At 34.1% G+C, this 16,551-nt stretch overlaps 1 long non-coding RNA gene across 1 annotated transcript; it reads left to right on the forward strand.

Moving 5' to 3' along the window:
• Positions 1–2,673: 2,673 nt before the first annotated feature.
• Positions 2,674–8,059, forward strand: LOC140441643 (uncharacterized). Its single transcript, XR_011951017.1, has 2 exons — positions 2,674–2,887; positions 7,903–8,059. It is a non-coding gene; the product is annotated as an uncharacterized lncRNA (long non-coding RNA).
• The last annotated feature ends 8,492 nt before the right edge of the window (positions 8,060–16,551 follow it).

Raw genomic sequence — 16,551 nt, forward strand, 5'->3', positions numbered from 1 at the left:
AGTAGTCCTCCTTGTGCAGGAGTTATTTGTCCATATATAGCATGTGGTATTGGATATATAGAAGTAAGAAGAAAGTGCTGCAATGTTTGTATATTTATAAAGCGTAAGTATATATAATTTTAAATATAACATCCCATGATTTCCTGTAACAGTTATCATTTTTTCGTTCTTTCTTCCATCGTTTGGTGATGTAGTTGCACGAGATTTTATTGAAATCGTTGATTCAGGCCATTCCATTTTTTTAAACCACAATATTTTTATTTTGTTTTGTAATTACCATAAAAAGAAATACAGTTATTAAAAAATTAAATGATTAGTAATTTAAATTGTAATATTTTGTATCTAAATAATAATTCGAATTCTTTTTATTAATGTATTTATTAACAATCGGAACATAATATTTTGTACGCTTATTTCAAACCTACAGAACATCATTGTTCTACTATGCCATGATGAGGCCCTATTCATAGACTGGCCCTATTTCTTACCTTTAAGGCTCAAGAAGTACATGGAAAAGATTATTATTGTGATTTTCTATGATCCACCACTGAACGAAATATTTTAGACTGACATCTCTGCATAATGACTATATCTTGACTGATACAACCCTGAATTTCGATTGTATGAACCCCAATTGATTTGATGATTGTTTTATATTGTAGCATTTGAAAATCCCCTTCTTATATGTGTTAAATTGAAATCCCCTTATGTATGCATTATAATAACGAAGAATTTTTTCAATGTTTCTTAGTTCGTATCTTTCAATTTAAAACCCAAATAATCTTTCGTTCTTTTTACGTCGCCTTAGTCGATAATAAATCATTTTATTGTTTGTTTATGTCACAGGCGCAAATTCTTCGATATTTCTTTGTTCAAACCGCCCGATATTGCGTTTTCAAATTAAGAATTTACGTCTTAATTTCCGTTGTGTCTTGTTTATACCCAAAGTGCTTTGTTTATTCCAACTTATGCGATCAATTTAAGAAGATGATTTCGTCACTCTCGCTGGAGCTGCGGTCAAGTCAAGAGTGATATGGTTTCCAGCGTTATGTCCAAATTCTCATCGAATTTGAATTTGTAGTTTCCTGTTTTTGTCCCTTTTCAGGGAAATCTTCGTTTTACGTTAGGTAAAACAATTTTTAGTAGCAGTTAATAATGTGTATGCCGTCTAATTTTACCCGTTCCTGATTTTTAAAAGGCAGAGTAATAAGTTTTGTGTCCAGTGCCGGCTTCGGCCTCAAATGGTCGATCCAATTCACAGTGGATCGATCAATTCAGACAATATAATCAATTCGTACATTCGTACATACGATTCGATAATCAATTCGTACATTCGTATTATACAATTCAAATATATTGACCAAGGATAATTGGGTAGCACAAGCAACAGCGTAATTAATATTCAAGTCACCGCATAGAATCTTTCTGCTTTTATTAGTTCGAACTGACTCTAGTCACAAAAGCATTGTATGTGGAGTTTTAAAAGGTTTAGTACTGGGTTGTCTACTTTTCGTTATCTTTATAAATAAATTCACTAACTTAAAATCGAAGGAAAAATTTTTCTTTTTGCTGATGATATCAGTATTACCTGGAGGAACTCCAGCATTGCAACTCTTCATGCAATTGTAACTTCTGATTTACTTAAAATAAAAACCTGGTCCGACTCTAATTTACTTTCTTTCAACGTGGAGAAGACAGTAGCATTATTCTGTAAAGGAGCTCTTCAACCCTTTCTTCCAGATCAGTATCGTTGATCCGGATATGCAGATGACATAGACATTATTGCTAGGTCTACAGAATCTCTGATCGAAGCATTTCGATCACTAAGGGCGTCTGCACTTAGAATCGGATTAAAAATAAACGCACAGAAAACCAAGTATATGTATTGTACTAGATCAGGCAACCAGATACCTAGACTATTAATTGATGATCTGGAACTGGAAGATGTGGACACCTTCGTCTACCTGGGTCGTCTAACAAATATAGCAGGTTCTGAAAAAATAGTTCCGTGGAAGACTCAGGTGATCTATAAATGCAAAGAATGGGTAGATTCTTGTTATAAACCAATGAAAACTCAGAAAAGGATCCATTCAACAGAAAGTCATATTTTGTTATAGGAGAGAAATTATTATTTGTAGAAAGAATTAAGGTGCCACCATGAGCTGAACTTGGACGATCATACCTAGCAACTGTGGTATATTTTTCTCCAAAAAAAGGCTCGTTGACTTCAAGCAAGTGCTCGGTAACCGCAACTATCGGGGGAAATCGTAATTCCTCCTGAAACAAATATAATTCATCTGTTTTATATCTTATAGAACTAATATTAATCAGAACCATGCTAAAGTTGTCATCACTAAAATAATTTGAGGTTTCTAGTCCCACAGAACACGTCATATTATTTAAAAATTTCGTTTTGACAAACATTATATTTTTTTATTTGCTCTAATCTAAAGCCATATCAAAATATATGGAAATCGCAATCAAACAAATAGAAAATAAGGTGATTAGAAATGTCGGTACAAAATTTATGGATTTATAAACTTTAAAAAATAATATAAACAGAAAATACTTTTACATATTTATACTATATTATTTATTCTGTATAATAAATAACAAAGTCATTGAATTACTTAAGCAAATAAGCAAACAAATAGGCCTATAAAAGTTCTGTCTTATTTATATTGCCATTCATTCTGATATTAACAGTAGAATATCATTGACATGGATTTCAAAGTGTACTGTGTGTTATGTCTCTTTCTGACATTTGCTGCTATCGATATTTCTGAAAGTGCTCCTTGCTGCCCAGAGACTTGTCCAGAAATATTGTGTATTATTGGCTATGTACGAGTAAAACAAGGATGTTGTTACGTTTGCAAAAAGGCTAGAAGTAAGTATTTTTCATTTTTCTTGTATATACGTGAGGGTATTAACTAGACTTTTTCCTTCAATCCTTATGTTAACCCATGTATACAAACAATGAGCTCAAATATGAACATTCATGGAATTATATCTGGAAAAGATAAAAAGCACTCAAAGATTAAGTACTGTACACCACATAATGAGTGACTCGTTAAATGATGGAACAAGATGCAAGCTGTTGTTCTTACGAGTCGAAAAAATCATGGAGCCCTTTTTTTTCTACTTCTTGCTCTCCTTTTTCGAGTACCATGTTCACTGCTAAAGTCGGCTATCATCATCATAATTAGCACTTTGTCAACAGCTTTTCTAAAATGTGTTTGTGCTAACTTCATACCACTGTCTAAGATTCTGTAGCCAGGAACTATGTCTACGACCTGGAGCTCCCTTTCCTTCGATTATTAATTCTAGGAGTTCGTATGTCATTTCTTAAGATGTGGCCAAAATATTCAAGCTGCTTTTTTATAGTAAATAAAACTTCATTTATCTTATCCAATTTTAGAAGGATCTTTTCGTTACACACTATACATCGATGATATTCTTAGCATCTTACGGTAGTACCATATCTCAACGGATACCGGTTTTTTTATATAAGGCGCCAGTAAGAGTCCAAGCTTCAACGCCATAATCCAAAATACTTAATACATATCAGCGCAGCACAAAACTGATCACGGCTTCATTTTGATTATTGCTCGAATCTCTCGCGCATTATCCCAGTTTTTAATAAGCTGGCAGCCTAGATATTTGGAAGATTGAAATCGTTCTAGTTGTTGGCCATTCCCTTTTAATATGCTCCATTATATTTTTTGTCGTCATTCAGGTTAAGCCTAAATTAGAGCTGTAACTACAGCGATATCGTCGGTATCACTTAAGTTTTTCTAATTTTACACCTTTTCCGGTCAGGTCTTTTTCGCAGTTATAGAGTGCATTCTCTTTTATTCTGTTGCTGTAAACATTGGATAATAGCGGAAATACTTGGCAACCCTGACGAACACCTCTTCTAATTCCGACCTCTTCAGATATCTGCTTATCAACTTTTCCACCCAGGTCCTTACGTCAGAGAAACGGAAAAACTACGTAAACCACGTAATAGCAACAGAAAAAAAAAAATGTGGGAAATTGACAATTTTTTGGATGATATCGAACCAATTATTATAAATATAAATAACGGAGATAGATGTGACAGTGACGATAATAATGATGATGATGATAGTGAAACAGAAAGTAAATGTGACAGCGATTGACAGAAAAAAGGAACTAAATATAATGGTGTACAATTACGATTACTTACACACGAAATTAAATACAATGACTTCTTTTATTTTCAACTTATTTATTAGTTTTATTTTCGGTTATTTCTACGTTTTGTTACTGCCAACATAAACAGTGCGGTTTTTAAAAGTGCTTCCCCCTTAACTTTTGAACGGAACAAAACATAAATAAAATGTTTCTTTATATTTTAGTTTTATTTTATTCGATTTTATTTAAATCTATAAACAAATGGTTTGTATCGCTAGTACATACTATGGAATTAAAAACAAACTGCTTGTGTGACATAAATAAAAGGCATTTCTTAATTTCTATTTTATTTTAATTTAACCCAAGTATGTCGTAGCAAATATTATTTATGTTTGAGCACCACTGACAGAAGGAAGCCAGGCAGGGTCGTTAGTGGGCATTAGTACTTAAGCTACCCTCAACACAAAAGATGGATTAGGCTAAGTAGTAAGAAGCGACGTTTATTTTAATACAAGTTTGCAAAGAAGTATGGCATCGATGTTGTGCATTAACCCTGTACAGACTAGTCACTTTGAGATATTAGATTATGGTTAGGTATTAGATCTTCGCGCTAACTACGGAAAGGTTATTGCAGAGCTCTTTTCCATGTAATATTTACAGTAACAAAGACAATAATTTGAGATTATTTATAAATTCTACTAAATTAAGCAATAAGGTTGAATAAATTTACTGAAATGACTTTAATAATTAGTGGCTTTAATAACTAAAATTATTAAACTAAATCACTAAATCAAATTAAACAAAAATATGATTTTAATAATTATGATTTAATTATGAACTTAGTAATAAATTTTAATTAAATAAAAGGCAGATATCGAGCACAGTTTATTTATTAAATTTTGCCCAAGTACTTTCGCTCTTACAGCAAGTTGATGGTTGATAAACATTAAATTATACATTAACATAACACGACACAAGGACAAACAGTTTAATTTTTTTTTATAAAACGACTAAGCTACATAATGGTTGGCATCAAGAGAGAGAATGGGTCCTGGTCTTAACGGAAATGTTAAAGTGACATCTGACATATGACAACTTGGATGGGCAGTCACAATCGTGGTGATGTGATCTGCACATTTCAAAATTCTATGAAACTGAGTATTGACCAAAGGTCCAACCGAAACAACTATAGGATTATCAACTGATGAAATATGAAGTTATATAGATTACTTAATGTAGATTGCATAATCCAGATCTCACACTCAAATCTGTCGGTAATAATTAGCGTGTTAGTTTAGGGGCAACTGAAGTGAACGTAGAGTATGAATGCAAGAAATAGACTAAACAATCTATTAGATATAGTGGGTGGTTGACTACAATAAACGGTCTACCAGGCACTATCAATACTGTAGAAAAAAAGAAATTAAACTAGGAAATTGAAATACTAAGAATTAAAAATTAAAATTAAAAGCAGAGTGTATAAATGGGGTATAATCCAGATAGTTAAGTTAAACCCACAGTCAATGGGAGAACCATAAAATTAAAATGTCTAAGCATTACTCAAGACCAACTGACCAACAGTGGGAGATGTTGAAATATACAACTGTGGTGATGATATATCTAAATTACGAAGAGATATGGTAGGTGTAATCAACGCCAACTATAGATCAATTGATCCTGAGCAAGCTAGTTTTGTAAATTATTGAAGAATAAAATAGTAATGTTAATTAAAATATGAAATTATTAAATTCTTAATGGGTATACTCAGTGCAGGAAGTCTAAACAGCCGAGCTGGGTCTCCCACTAGGTGAAGCTGCAATAAAGTTTTTAAAAATAGGTTTGAATTTAGTACAATTTAAATTAATTTGAGTATTAAGACAGTGAGAGTTTTCATTTGTTTCCCTTGTAATTTCCAAATCTTCCAATAAATTCAACTCCAAGTAGTTTTTCTTTCTACTAATGTCATGTAAAATAGATGAACCAGTATTGATGTTAAAATTATGTTCACTGGATAATAAATGTTGACCAAAACTTGAAGAGTTTGGTATTTTCAAATGTTCTGTTATTCTAGTAGATAACTTTCGAATGGTTCTACCTACATAAGAGGCATCACAATCATCTCATTTTAATTTATAAATACCACTTTTGTCAAGTGTGTTCATCATATCTTTGGTGTGGATTAAAAAGGAACCTAAAGTGTTGTGTGACTTGAAGGAAATTTTGATGTCTTCAATTGCAGAAGTGAAAAGTTTTGATATTATATTGGAAATGTTGCTAATATACGTAAAGGAGAAATATCTGATATTTTTTGAAGCATTGAGTTAAAGCAAACATTGAATAAGCAAGCTTTTCTGCAATTTGAAGTTTAGCTCTCTTTAGAAGCTAATTCAAGCAATTTTCACAATTTTAGCGACCTTCACGCTTATTTGCAATACCCAAACCGTAGCGACCAATAACTTCTTCTTTTTCAGCGTTACCAAGTTTTGTGTTAAAGTCATCACTATGATAATTTCTGAGGTTTTTTTGAAACTTTTGAAAGCAGTCTGTATTTTACTGCAACACAACTCTTGAATATTATCTGGGTAATCGTTGCATAGAGTGGTATTTTACATAAACAGGTTGCAGCGTAAACTGCTTGCACTCGTTGCAGATTAAAAATGAATAATTGTTGTTGTTAAACGATTTGACGCTTATCTTGTGAAATATTATTCGATTAGATGAGGGAACAAAGAATTTTACTGATTTTTGAGCTTCTTTGTTAAGGATAAATGCTACACAATTATAATGATTGTGACCATCGTTGCCTGCATAGAAAATATGGTGGACGTCTACCTGACATTCACCTGAGTTAGGCCATCTGACTTCACTAATTTCTTAAATCTGTAATTTATCTCTAATCATTTATTTAATTACGTTGTTGATTTTTTCTGCTTGGAACACACTTTGCACATTCCAGGTTGCAATATTCTTCATGACTGGCCCAGAGATTCTTAACACCCTTCGATCCTTTGATCATTAAACAACTAACGGAAACTGAGAGCCTTGGCTTTAGGTTTTTCAGTAATTCAGAATGATTATGAATCCTCCTGAAGAATTTAATGAGGTGGTTTCCCGTTGCCTTCCTCATCGCAGTAATAAAACTGTTAATACAGTCCTTTTCCCGCTTTTATCTATGTTATTTGGTGCTGTTTATTTTCTATACCTAGAAATACGCCAACCAAAAACTTTTAAAGTTGCTGTTTCCCAGCATTTATTTTCAATAAAAAAATCAATAAAAGTGCTGCAGTCTTGCTTCCTAATATCCCGTATTGCGCCACTGTAAGATATATTGGTACTTGAAACGCTGCTACCCATTTGCACAAATATTTATCGACCTTCTGGTCTAGATCCGTAATGTTCAACGTGTAGGATACGGTTCTTTACCACGCATTACGGTTTTGATGGAGCTTGTGAGGTCCAGCGTTCAGTCAACATGATAAAAAAGTACTATCTCTCTCAACTTACTAATATATACTGCTCTAAGCAGTTCTGTTTGTTCATTGGCAGATAAAAACCTCTACGAACGACTCATTCTACGTTCACTTCTCTTTCGGTGTCTCAAAATATTTCCTATAATTCTCTACAGAGTAAGTTCGTCTCCGCTGATTCTAACAGCCTTTATGATGTCTTTCACATGTCTTATACTACAGGCTTATAAAATCTAAAAAAAAAGAATACTAGTTTATTTTATATCTCTATTTTTTGCAGATGCTGGGGAATCCTGCGGACCCGATGACGTTTGTGCTGATGGATTGACCTGTTCCAATAATGTTTGTAAAGCCCAACCATAAATATTGCATATCGCTATTGCGCGTATTATAACATTACTATAAACTGTAATATATAATATTTTGTTCTCAGTTAATTTTATTTAGATTGTTATAACTTAAAATTTCTGTTCTTTTTATTTTTAAACCTTTGTGGTTCCACGAGTTTCTGTGTGTTTGTTCCAATGACAGCATACACAGTACTTACCCCTTACCATGCTAAGATCATTATGAGTCGTGCTAATGTCAAATTAAAATTTTTCCACATCTAAAAAAATATATTAATTTCTCTTAAACCTACTTACAAAAGTTTTAACTACTTAAACTAGTATTTACAAACTAAAGGTCCTGAAACTGTTTTCTTGTGGCAAGTTAAACATTATATTAGTTATTTGTTATAGGCTTCTGTATTATTCGTTTATGTATTATATGTTTACCGGGGATATATTCGGTAATATGGAATACCATATTTTCGTCAAAACTAATAATGCCATCTGTGTTCAGTTGCTATTAATGTCATTCCAATTAGTTGAAAGTTCACCCGTAAAAGTTTTTAGTTTATGGCTATTAAGAGTTTGGTTGTTCTGACAGTTAATGTGATTTCGGTGCACATACTATTGTTAGGCAAGTATAAAGTTTTATTTCAAACACTTCTGAAGGTAATTTTACTTCATATTATTGTTTAATTAAATAAATGAATGATGTATGTAAGCTTTAGGTAAGGGTACTGCTCATTTTAGATACCTTGTTATTTTTTTTATATTTAACCTTCAAATTAATATAGCCGGCAATTATGAAATAGTATTCCATATTACCCGACAAAAAATTTAAATCCTAAAATTGGTTTCTATTGCAGAAATGCCTCGAACGATTAAAAAAAATAAAAAAGAATACCACAACCACAATGTAAGAAGTGGAATGTGGAAGACATGAAAACAGCAGTGATAGCAGTTAGAAGCAAAAGAATGGGTTATTTGAAGGCTCGCAAAAAAATCTTCTTCTTCTGGTTCCTATCCGTTTCGGATGTTGGAAATCATATTGGCAATCATGACCTTGCTCGCTGCGGCTGGAAACAGCTCCGTTGAGGTTTTCTTAAACCATGTTCTTAAATTCCGCAGCCATGATATTCTCCTTATACCGGGTCCTCGCTTACCTTTGACTTTAATGCAAAAAATACAACGTGCTTTATTCCACCCTTTTTAGGATTTGTAAGAAAGATGGTGCTGCTGGTGAGGTATGCCAAGTGTATGCTAAGGTAGCTAGTGAAGCATTGTCTGAAAATGGAGTAAACCTATTATGAATTAACCAGACGGAATGTCTGTAATCGTGCATTCCAGTTAGCCAGGAGAAATAACATTCCACATTCCTTCTCATTTAAAAAAAAAAACCGCTGGAAAGGACTGGCTAAAACGTTTTGATTAAGGCATAAGGACGTATTAAGCCTACGAAAGTCTACGGAAAATCGTTTTCACGGGTACTGGGCTTTAACAAGAAAAACGTTGACGAGTTTTTGATCTGTTAGAAAAATAAATAGCAGAAAAACACTATTCAGCTAATCAAATATTTAACATCGAAGAAGGTAGTCTTAGCATAGTTCAATCAAAATGCCCTGAGGTTGTTTTCCAAACGGGAAAGTAACATTCAAAAGACAAAAAACTAACACAGGCAAGAGCTAGGGGAAACAGACGCACAGTTAAATTAGTGGAAGATATTGGAACTGTAACTCTGGTAGTTACATTAAACACGGATAGAACAGAAGAACTAAAATTCAACGAAGAATAGTAAAGGGAAGCAAAACTTATTTTTCACTTGCTCATGTGTCCCGCTCCAAAAACACACACTGTAGATCGGAAATCAGGTTCTAGAAGACTATTATCAGACCAATAGTATGTTATGGATGTGAGACATGAGTGATGACAGAAGACACAAAGCGAAAGCTGGAAATCTTCGAACAAAAAGTCCTAAGGAAGATATTTGGACCTATTAACGAAAACGAAGTATGGAGATCCAGGTACAACCATGTACCAACTGTTCAAAGAGGCACCGATCTCAGAATTTGTTAAATTTTAGAGATTTCGATGAGCTGGTCATGTAGTGGGAATTAAGATTGAAAGATTGCCAAAAGGAGCCCTAGATAGTAAAATGCAGGACGAAAAACCAAAGGGAAGGCTACTGAAAACGTCGGAGGATGAAGTGGCAGCAGACGCGCAAAAATTGCTAGACGTGAGAACCTGAAGAAGATTGTCGCCGAATCAGTAAGGTTGGAGGCATAGTTTGCAGGAGGCTAAGGCTGGATTTGGGCTATTGGAGTGAGAGAGAGAGAAAGCGGCAATTAGGAGCGCTGATGTCTGCAGAGCGAGGGTCTCTATTTACTTGCATATGAGTGCAAGTGAGGATTATATTCCCTCGCAAGAATGCCTGCGACTTGTTAAAGAAGAAAGCTCCACCTGAAAGTATTTTTGACTTCCATCGATCAGGGTGGAATCAAAACAACATTTTCACGCAATAGATCAATCACTTCATCAATTATGTAAAACCAAGTGTCGAAAACCCTAGACTTTTGATTTTGGACGGGCATCACTCGCGCACGAGAAACCAAGACGTTATTATTGCCGCTAGGAAAAATCCACGTAACTTTATTGTGCTTACCGCCTCACACTACACAAAAGATGCAACCATTCGACAAATCCGTAATAAGAGCTTTAAAAATTTTCTATAGTGAAAAAAGTCGTCAGTTTTTAAGGCAAAATAATCGCCCAATATCTCATTTTAACCTGCTCAAGCAGGTCACTGATCAGTGGCCTGCTTGGTAAAATTACTTAAAGATCCAAACTGGAAAAAGGGCAGTCAATGGATTTCGACATTCGATTTCAACGAGTATTTCCAGTAAACAGACATATCTTTTCCGAAGAGGATCTTCTATTGGAAGCATACAAGAATGAAGAAGCACCCGTTGGACATGAAAGCCAGATAAACCCGCCTCATGACAAATATCGGCATCGGAAGATGCTTATGAAGGGGCAAATAGGCAATCAGTTTTACCACAACACTATCTTCCCATTCCTGTTCTTAAAAAAGGCAAAGGCGCGAGAGGCCGAAAATCGGGAGCAGCCAAAATTTTGACTATAACACCAAACTAATAACCTGAAAGAGTCAATCGTATCGAAAATAAAAAAAAAATAAAACTAAAAGAAAAGTTGGGTTCGACGGAAAGAAAAAGCCAACTGACGATGCAAAACCTGCTTAAAACATGCCTTCGAGGCACGTTTAGTCACAGTAGTTTACATTTAAAAACCACAGTACCAAAAAAAAATGATTTAAAATGATAATAATTGTGGTAAATGATTCCAACGAAGATAATATGTCAAAAACACAGAATACAGTTTTAAATATTATATTTAAAATATGCAATTAACAACCTGCAAAATTTATTTTCAAACTGCTCTTATCAGGCATTTACATTGTTCAATATTTTTTATCACTAATATATACCTTAAACCTCATTAATACAACGAAATAAAATAACAATAAACAATGCTAAAATTTATTACCTTTTTATTATAAACACTTTCAGGAAATTATTTAAAATGGGACAAATAAAAAAGTAAATAAGTAAGTGCTTTGTGTTAACAAATCCATTATTATTATTTATTTACATGTTAATGACTCATGGCTGTAAATATGTATACAGTTTGTCTTTTTGTTAGTTTTTTTACTATAGTTGTCGTAAGCATTGATGCTAAAATATTACCATTCCCAATAGATTGTAAACTCGTGCTATGTCGCATACTTATATGTGGTCCGGATCAGATCGATGTACACCATGGATGTTGTAATACTTGTTTAGTTATTGTTTGTAAGTATATGACAAGTTTATACAATGCATAAATTGGAGTAATTGAACTTTTATTTCAATTGTGTACTGGATTCTTGTAACTATTTTAAACCTTTTCGTGTTTAGTTGTAATCTAAAGCTATGGTTTGTTAGAACAGTGAGCGACGCATACCTCACAGTCAGTCAAACGCCGCGCACGTTCGTCAAAATCAAAGAAATGGTTCTCTATTATTTATAGAACGGTTTGTTAAGGTGGGTACACATATGCGAGCCGAACTGTTTGCGAACTGCTCGTGAGCTGTTCGCGAAGAGTTCGTTGAAAATATGTTTATGTTCAGGCTATCCAATACCCTAAGTATCTAATAACAAAACGAGAATTAATTTACTTCGTTATTCTAAACATTTCGGTATTTTGTTTACATTATCTGTTATTAATTTCTCTCGTTACTTTTGAATAAGCCGCGCTCGTTCAGCAATTTTGTTTAACCGAATGATCTCATCGGACACTTAGCAGAAACAATTTATAGTCATGAACTCCGTCCAAATTTAACTGCGAACATTCTTTGTGTTCGTCCCAAAAACCGACAGGCTGTGGTTCCTGACGAGCAACGAATGAACAGCTCGCAAGCGGTTCGTCCCGTCGTACAAATTAACGAATATAGCGTTCACAAACGGTTCGCGAACAGTTCTGCTCGCATATGTGTACCCGCCTTTAGGTTCTGCTAAGCTGCGCGCACTGCAGACCGATAGTCGTATACGTCGACGGTGTGCGCTGGAATCAACTGCGATTTGATTTGGACGCAAACGTTCAGCTGAGCTCACAACGTACACATCTATACCGAAATTATAATTGTATTTTTATATAGTTATTATTATTGTAATAATTAAGGGACGTCTACTAAATTTTCTCCCGAGGAAGATAAAAGACTAGTGGATCTAGTACAAATTCCTGGAAAGTCTAAAATATTCTCGAAATTGTTCCTCGTTTTGAAACAATCTTTCTTCGACTGTTAATTTAAAAGCACCTTCTGTATTAAGACATGGAAAAATTTCGTTTAAATTTCTATTTCTTTTATTTAAATTTAACGTTATCAACTCTTCTTCCTTCTCTTCTTCTAGTAATAAAATTATTGCGTTAAGTTTTCGAGAATTCATTTTTTTAAACGTACAACCTTTGAGAGAATAAATGTAAAACTAATTTCTAAACATGTTTTCAGAGCGACAGAATATTATGCGAATTAATCCACAAATCAGTTATTAGTGGTCTGTGAATTAATCTAACAATCCGACTCAACCAAAACTGCCGTGAGCCGAGTGCAACAGATTCTGCTGTACGTGTATGCTGTACGCTGCGCACTGTTCTATCAAACCGTAGCTTTGTAGCTTTAAGTTACTTTTTGTTAGAACAGTTCGCAGCGCACGACATACATGTATAGCAGAATCTGCTATCGACTCACGGCAGTTTTGGATGAGTCGGTTTGTTAGATTAGTTATATAATAATTTTATCACTCCAAGAAGGAAAGGGAGAAGAAGAGTTGATAATGTCAAATCTACATAAAAGAAATAAAAATGTAAACAGAAGGTGCTTTTAAATTAAGGTCAAAATTGAAGGTCAAAGAAAGATTGTTTCAAAACGAGGAAAAATTTCGAAAATATTTTAGACTTTCCAGGGATTTACTTGGAGCTGTCTTCAGCTATGGTTTGTTAGAACAGTGAGGACGCATAACTCACAGTCAGTTGACTGTGATCGCTGCGCACGATCGTCAAAATCAAAGGAATGGTTCTCTATGATACGGTTTGTTAGGTTCTGCTTAGTTGCGCGCACTGCAGAGCGATAGCAGTGTACTACGACGTCGTCGACTGTGTGCGCTTGAATCAATTCCGATTTGATTTGGACGCAAACGTTCAGCTCAGCTCACAGCATACACATCTATAGCGAAATTATAAATGTATTTTTATATAGTTATTATTATTGTAATAATTAAGTGATGTCTACTAAATTTTCCTCCCGGGGAAGATGAAATACTAGTGGAAATTTTCCAGAAATCTGTCGAAAGCTCTGCTATGAGCTAGTTTATCTAACTTGACTCTTTCTTCACGGTTTTGGTTGTTTTCGAATCTTAAATTAAATTAAAAATTCGAATCGACGTTGGCTCATTGTGCAACGAAAAATGTTATTTCTATCACAGATGTATTCCCATAATGTGGAGAGTTCTTTCAACTTTCAGATTTTTTTGCAATTCGTTGGTTTGTATGCTTAACCAAGTCAGCAATCATTTGTCCATCAATAAATAGCAGGAAGCACTCAATTGGTGTCTTGGCATGCTTTGCGTGATTTTTGACTCCTGGTAAACATATAAAGAAGTTTTCTGCTCTTGTTCGAACATTTCGAATTTGTACCACTTTTTGAGATGGGGGACTTACATATTTGTATTCAGCGAAAAATTTTACATAAGATAACTATCCAACTCAATCGGGTTTCAAAGGTTTTTCGGCTTTTTATTTATTACCTGCTTCACACTAAAATTTAAAACAATTTTATAATGCTTTTAAATTTTGATTCGCAATCGAATCAAGCTTTTTTTTAACTTTCTTGAGTTACTGCAATCTTAAATGTCTAATGTGTTTCTTAGTCAATATTTTTCCATTATTTGATGTGTTTCTCCAACAAAACCCAATCTGGTGAAAATCCTATTTCATGCTTTCTCTGCTACTTTTATAGTCCAATTCTTCTACAAATTTCCGATGAATCTATTTAACAGTAGAAACCTGTTTAATAAGATGATGTTGTTTGATTCAATTACTTGACATGTTATACAACAATAAATCTTTGTGTATTTTGTTGGTAGTCGAAAATATTTTACAAAAGCAACTTAAAATGATATATTTAATTATGATTTCTTTACTAAATATTTTTAAACATTCAATGAACCTGTCAAAGCAGCTACCCGTCCTTGTATCCTATGTAACTCAATATGTGTATTTCCTTCTCTTTCTCTTGCGCAAATTTTAAAATATTGTGTATAATTTCACAGGATTGTATACTTAGTGTCCTATTTTTCACGGCACTTGTAATATTTATATTTATTAAAGAAATATTAAATGTAATCTACATAAATAACTATTCGACGATTTTATCTGGCAATGTCGCAAAACCACTGATTTCGAGTACAATGCTTGTTAAATGGATGTTTACTCTTTGCAGCAACGCGGTCTACTGAAGTCTTCTCTTCTTGATTTGACACCTGAGTGACCCTCGCGGTTTCAGATATTTATGTAAACTTGTATATTGAGGGTTTTCATGTCATGTTTTGGCTAATTGTCCTGTGCTCTTCACACTTCATTGCGTTTGATTTTTTGGGTATTGAAATAAATATTGATATTAACCATTCTTTCGGAATCTCTCCCGTATAATAAATAGGTCTGTTAACATATGGTGTATAGGTAATTCGAGTGTCCATTAGCACTTCTAAGTATTTCGTCTGATTGGAACATTTCATCTGCGTGTTAGACGGTCTGGACTTCCGAATATTTTTTAGAATATGACTGCATGTGACTTCTATGGGTTTACTGCGATTTTACATTAAATTTAGTGCACGTTGTAGGCATCTTCTTGCTTGGTTTGGATCCAGATTTCTCGCAGCTATTGCTGTGTCATCGGCATATAGACTCAGCATGGTTTGCGTGATGGTTGGTGTATTCGTGTACGTATCTGAACTCTGAAATTTCCAGTGCATACGTACGGCGAGAAAAGGCATGGCATTATCTTGTTGTATCCAAGTTGGATCATTCGGTAAATTAACCCCTTATGCCATACTTCGAAAAGATAACTCTCGGAAGAAAATGAAATATATTGATAATAATTAATAGGTGTTCCAACTGTGGGAAATGATTACAACTAAGATAAGTATGTCAAAAACCCACAATACAGTTTTAAATCATCATCATCATCAGTAGCATTACAGCTCGTTATGAGCCAAAGCCCTCTTCAGAACAATCTTCCATTCGCCCCTGTCTCTAGCAACTCTTCTCCATGCTTTAACTCGCGATGGATTTTAGATCATCCTCTATGTTATCTTGATACCTAAGTTTTGGTCTTCCTCTGGCTCGTCTTCCCACTGGTCCTCTTCGGTCGAAAATTTTTCTGATCGTTGCATCTTCATCTCGCCTAATTACATATTATTATACATGTCCTATAACTCAAAGTTGTAGCGCCTACGCCACAAACCCTGTTCTTGGATTCCTCCATATATTTTCCTTGGAATTTTTCTCTCGAAACGTTTAAGCAATTCTTGGTCGTTCTGTGTAAGTGACCACGTTTCAGACCCGTATGTTAACATTGGCCTTATTAGTGTTTTATGTATGGTAACTTTAATTATTCTGGGTAGTTTTGGGGCCATATGTTTCCTCAAGCCATAATAGCACTTATTGGCAAACACTATTCTTCTTTTAATTTCTTCGCTGACATTGTTGTCTTTGGTCAGCAGCGAGCCCAGGTAGACGAAAGTGTCCACACCTTCCAGTTCCAGATCATCAATTAATAGTCTAGGTATCTGGTTGCCTGATCTAGTACAATACATATACTTGGTTTTCTGTGCGTTTACAATACAGTTTTAAATAATACATTTTAAATATGCAATTAAAAATCTGCTAAATTAATTTTAAGCTGCTCCTATCCGGCATTTACATTACAATCTTTTCTTATCACTTACATATTCCTTAAACCTCATTAATACAACAAAATAAAATAAAAA

This window comes from Diabrotica undecimpunctata, chromosome 1, assembly GCF_040954645.1.
Source record: "Diabrotica undecimpunctata isolate CICGRU chromosome 1, icDiaUnde3, whole genome shotgun sequence".
In the NCBI taxonomy this organism is placed as follows: domain Eukaryota; kingdom Metazoa; phylum Arthropoda; class Insecta; order Coleoptera; family Chrysomelidae; genus Diabrotica; species Diabrotica undecimpunctata.